At 54.5% G+C, this 5,812-nt stretch overlaps 1 long non-coding RNA gene across 1 annotated transcript; it reads left to right on the top strand.

Moving 5' to 3' along the window:
* Window positions 1-2,248: 2,248 nt before the first annotated feature.
* On the top strand, window positions 2,249-5,150 carry LOC105819628. The gene is made up of 3 exons (XR_001137969.1): window positions 2,249-2,294; window positions 3,940-4,034; window positions 5,092-5,150. It is a non-coding gene; the product is annotated as an uncharacterized LOC105819628 (long non-coding RNA).
* The last annotated feature ends 662 nt before the right edge of the window (window positions 5,151-5,812 follow it).

Raw genomic sequence — 5,812 nt, 5'->3', positions numbered from 1 at the left:
GTGAAAGAACAAAGCAGGGAAAGGCCATGGAAGGTGTCACCAGTGAGCATGTCATTGAAAGTTTAGATGAGATGGCCAGGGAGGGCCTCAGCGAGAAGGCCACCTTTGAGGAAGGCATGAGGATTCTGAAGGAATAGAATTCCAGGCAGAGACGATGGCAAGTGCCAAGGCACTGGGGCAGAGTGGCATGTGGCTGGAGCTGGGAGAGCAAGGGAGAAAGCAAGGAGATGGATCACAGGTAGCAATCACAAAGGGCCTTCCAGGCCATAATCAGGACCTGGGCTTTTACTCGAGTGAGGAGGGGAGGCCAAGCAGAATTTTGGCAGAGGAGTCATATAACGTGACTTATATTTTTAAGGGATTACCTCTGGCAGCTGTGTTAAAAATAAATGAAGAGTGAATGCAGGCAGACCAGGTAGGAGGCCATTGAAATATGTCAGTGGGAAATGGTGGTTGTTTGGAAGGTAGAAAGGGATCGGATATTTTAAATTTGCTGATAGACAAAATGTGAATTGTGAGAAAAAATTATATGTATATATGCCCGGCACTATATGAAACTTTACAGATTAGGAAACAGAAACTAAGAGAGGCTAAGTAACTTGAAAAATCACATAGCTAGCAAGTGGTGGAGCTCGTATTTAAACCAAGTCGTGCGCCAAAAGCAGCTACGCTGTAAAAATCTCATCCGTTCATTCAACAACCCTCCATTGCACACTGACTCTGCTTCAGGCATTGGTCTACATGTTGAGGGTACAAAAACGAGCAGGGGACAGTTCTTGACCTTGAGGAATTTATGGTTTGGAGGAGGAGACAGAAGTGAATAGAAATAAGGACGATGAGATAAGTTTGCAAAGTCTCAGGCACTCAGAGGAAGTGGGTGGATGCCCAAGGGAGGAGAGGTAAGGGAAGACCCCTCAGCAGGTGATGTGCAGTTGGATCCTAGAGACTGAGCAGGGCTTTGCCAGAGAATAAGGGATGGAAAAGCATTCCTGGCAGAGGAGCTGCGTGTGCAAAGGCGAGGAGACGCAGAGGCACGGCAGGGAGAATTGCAAGGATGTGCAGCCTTCTGCGGTGGGAGCCAGGTGAGGAGGCCTGGGAGGGGAGAGATGAGACGGAGGATGAGCAGGTCAGTCAGGAATGGCTGGAAAGAGCTTCCCCAGGCCAGGGCAATCGCTGCAGGTTTCCAAGGGGGCGTGGAGCGGTCAGATCTCTCCTTACGTGGAGGGTGGACACCAGGGCAGAGGACGCAGTTTTCCCTGTTTCAGATGACGTTCCCTGGGAAATCTGGTAGGACTGAGGGAACGGGTACAGGTTTTCTGGAAACAAACAGTACTGTGCCTGTGCGTGCGTGTCTCCGCGAGTCTATAAATACACTCAGACGCAGCGCCGGGCTGGAGTCTCCCCCGGGGCCCTGCCGGCATCTTGCTCACACTCCCTGAGCTGCTTCTGCCCCTCCTCACCCCGTCCTGGCCGGGCTCAGCCCCAGCAAGCCCAACGTTTCACGCCCCAGCAGGCCAGGCTGGAGTGGGGGCCGGGACTGCAACCTCTGTCTTACCACTCTTCCCCTGGGACACGCAAGTGTCCAAACTGCAGAAGGAAGGATGAGCTTGGCCCAAGGAGGAAATTGGGAGACTGTTAAACCCAAGCTGAGTATGAACTGACTCCCCAGTGGGATGGGAAGGGCATTCGTTTGCAAACCTGACCCACATCCAGTGATTCACACACCATCCTGGCGAGAGGCAGTGAATGGATGAGACGGTGACCCTCGTCTCACCCAGCTCCACGATCCCTCACGTCCTATTGGTGGCGTGACAGAGACAGAGACAGACAGAGCACATATATGTATATACATATATGTATGGGTATATATGAATATATGTAGGGAGACAGAGTCAGAGAAAGGCAGAGCACATACATGTATATATATGTGTATATATAGGTACACATGAATATAGAGAGAGACAAAGACAGACACAGGAAACAGGGACAGAGACAGACAGAAGGAGGCAGAGACAGGCAGACAGAGACAGAGAGACAGGGCCACCAAGTATAGGTTCAAAACACGACAATTTTCAAAACTCCAGCAAGGGCAGATCTGATAGAATGTTACACAGGATTAATGCGACACACATCAGAGTCTAGCCCAGTACCCCTTCCAGAGCCCCAGCTCAGAAATTTGTACCATCTCCTTCCCTTTCTTGACAGCCCTGGAGAAAAGCAAGAACAAAACCAAAAGAGAAGTAAAATAAAAAACCGGAGGGACAGCAAAACGGGGAAAACCCAGACTCACCCGGGTAAGTACAGAGGGCAGGTCCCTCCCCAAGGGCTCAATAGCTCCTGTTCCCAGCCAGGGGAGAACCCAGGTTTCCAGCCGCTCTTTCCGAGTCCAAGCCCCGTCCTGACAGGTCAGGGCCTGGGTGGGGGATGGCCAGGGTGCTGTTTCCAGGCACTGGCCACCTCCCTCCCCTCTGGAGCCGTAGAACTTGGACCAGCTTACTGGGCCACTAAGTCAGGAGCCTGCACCAGCCAAGCTGCCCTCCTGGGCCGTCTGGCTCACCAGGGGCCGCCTTGGGAGGCAGCGAGTCCTGTCCTCCATGTGACTCTAAATTGAGGGACAGGCTGTGTGACCTCTGTGGGTCCCTTCCCTCTGGAGAAGGGGACCAGGCTCCTCGTCTGTGAAACAGGAATAAAGTCATTTGCTCTGCTAATCCACAAGACTGTCATGCCGGCTGCTAAAGAACATTGTGATCTGTGCCTGCACATAGCACAGGATCATGATGTCCCACCAGCTCCAGGCTGTCTCATGTTCCCATGGCCCCCAACAGGCTCCACACCGGGGCTGGGACGGGAGCAGGCTTTCCCAGGGCTGTGCTTTCTTGGAGGGTGAGCCTGAATCGAGGTGTCCTCAAGAAGATCTATTTGGGGACTGCCTGTCTCCCTTGGGGGGTTGTGCACAGAGAGTACAGGTGGGGGTAGAGGCTGGGAGGGGACTCAGTCCTCTTCACCCACCCACCCCAAATCTCCAGACTCCTCTGGGGCCTCTCAGGTCTCCAGGCAAGAAACCAGTCTGGGAGTGTAGGGGAAGCAGACCACTCTGAGGGTGTCCCCCTCCCTCTCCCCTGTCCCCTTGGGCCCAGCCCACACAGCGGAATCAGGGGCACCAAGCCAGGACACAGGAAGGAGGGACTCAGCAGGTGGGGTCACCGCCCTGTTTGTGAAGTTGATCTTTCCTTCCCATGGGCTCTTGCAGTTATTTACAAAGTCTTGTCAACAACACACCCTAGTCACACAGATAAAATCACTGAAGTTGAAGCTTATAAAACCCAGTATCAGTATGATTACAAGACAGTAATCACTCACTGGGTCCCTCCACTTGCTGGGCAGGGCGTTAAACATTCTGTACATCTCAAGTGTAATCCTCTCAGCTACCCATGGGTGGGTGTGCCCCAATTGACACAGCAGGAAACGGGGGTTCCGCAAAGGCAAGAAACTGGACCTTAGGCAGTGGTAAACCTGTGGGGACCGGGAAACCTGTCTTCTTGGATAACGACCCTTGAAGGGAGGGCATGCATTTGAGGGAAGCGAAATACTGTATCTTAAAATCTACCCAAAGACCCAGAGAACATCTCCGCCCAGTTGAGTGCTGCATATCATCAGGATGAGAATGTCACTAACTGAAGTCGTAGCCCAATGAATTACGTGGGCACCTGATTGTCTGGAGGGACCCTGTGATAATAGAAGGGCTGGGGGAGTAGCAGGGATTCGCGAGAGGACCCTGTGCCGACCGGGGCAAGGGAGATCTGCGTGCAGAGGGTGATCGTTGTAAATACGCCTTTTGTAGAGACAGGGAAGGCGCCAGCCGCCTGCAAATGGCAAGAGCTTTCGCATCTGCCCTGCCCGGGTCGCTGTTGCACACATCATCTCTTTCCCTCCCAGCAGCTCTCTGTGTTGCTCTGTGATCATCCCCATCGAGCAGACGGAGAAGCGGAGGCTTAAGTGACCTGCCAAAGAGAGGTTTTTGGGAACTGGTGGAGGTAAGATTCCAACCCAAGTCACTCCCAGGCCACCCTCTCCCTAACGCTTCCCCGCACGTCACACGTTTCCAGAGCCTAATCCAACAGACTGGGAAATCCTTCCAGAAGGGCTCCTCCCTTCGCTCTGGTTCTGCCTTCGCTGGGCATCAGCAGGAAGGAATAGATAACTTGGACCAATTCCCGACAGCAGCCGTCTGGACAAACCTGCACCCACCGTAAACCATCCCGGCGGCATTCTGTGTGCCCACCCACCTATTGTGTGTTTGGTTGTGTGAGCCAGGCCTCTAGATGTTAACCAACTCCTGTGACCCGAAAAACAAAGCACAGACAAGTTCCAGACCTGATGAAACAAGCCGGGCTCTGTTCTCAGGGAGGTTCTGCCTCAGGGAGTGGAGGTGGTGGGAAGGGCAGAGGCTACCTGGGGAGCCAGTTCAGCTAGAACTTGGGATCTGGAGTCACAGGCCTGGCTGTGCATCTTGAACTAAGTTACTGAACTTCTCTGAGCTTCATTTTCTGATGTCTCTTGTGGAATAAAGGTGTGTGACATAGCTTAGCAAACCGTAAAGTGCTCTGTGGTCTGTCCTGCCCATGGGCCCCTTGAGGGCAGGCATCGCAGTGGGCCTCACTCCTGTCACTTGACTAGACTGCTCCTTTGGCTCTTGAAGACTCAGGGTGCGTCATGCTTCCGGGTCTCAGAGGCCTTTGGGGTGTCCCTCCTGGCCACTTACCCCAGTCTGGAGCCTTCCTCGGGGCTTGTCACTCTGTGGTCATTGTCCAGCGCCCCCTGCCCTGTAAGCACCTTGTCTGTGCCCCAGCTGGGGAATGATGATCACATGGTGGCCCTTCGGTAAACCCGTTTATGAAAAGGGGATTCTGGGCAGTGGGAAGCAGGAAGTGGGCGCCGGCTGTACGGAAAGGGCCTCAGTGAGCCTGTCTACCACACAGTTTGAATTCACCTTCTCTGCCCTGCACGGCACAGGCGCGGGCTGCCAGCCCCTCTCAGACAGCCTGGTCTGTCCTGGTGGAGCGTCATCCTGCCAACTCTGCTCTCCTGCAGGCAGAGGCCATGCTACCCCGGCTCCGCCCGGGAAGTGGCCCCACCTGGCTCAGCAGGTGAGGATCCCAGGCTGATTGACTTGAGCAATCTCTTGCCTGTGGGTAAGACAGCCATCTTGCTGGGCTTTTGCTTTTGTTTTGTTTGTTTTATTTTGCCTTCATGTCCAAGAACCTAAGGGCTGTTTTGCAGCCCCTCGGCCCCTTCCTCTGGCCAGAGAAGCAAGTAGGACTTCCTCTGTCTCGGGCCTCACGCCGACCTGGAGAGCAGGAGCACCCGGGAGGGGCGTGTGCTGCAGGGGTGAGGGCCAGGCGCAGTCCACCTGGTGGGTCCTCCCCAGAGCAGGGCACACAGAGCCACTCCTATGGGGCTGTGCACAGAGGCGGTGGTTTCTGACCCTCCCAAAGCACCAGAGCTCCCTCTCCAAGCATAGACACCGTCCTTCATGGCCTCTGCCTGGAGCCCAGGACACGGGCGGACAGGAGAAGCCCTGCCCACCGCTGGGCACAAAGCCCAGAGGCACACACAAGCCTTCCCCACACCCAGACAGTCACACTCACCGTCCACACACACTCCCACCCACACACACCCAGCGAAGTCAGACGGGTGAGAAAGGGTGACTGGCTTTAAATAAACACGATCAGCTATTTCAGACCTTTGGGGACCGGGTGCCTTTTCTGGGCTGCAAGACACACCTTGCCTGGAGCGAGACCTGTCGGGACTA

Source organism: Propithecus coquereli, unplaced genomic scaffold, assembly GCF_000956105.1.
Source record: "Propithecus coquereli isolate 6110/MARCELLA unplaced genomic scaffold, Pcoq_1.0 Scaffold491, whole genome shotgun sequence".
NCBI lineage: Eukaryota > Metazoa > Chordata > Mammalia > Primates > Indriidae > Propithecus > Propithecus coquereli.
Note: the sequence above shows the minus strand (reverse complement) of the source record. Positions and strands in the feature narration are given on the sequence as shown.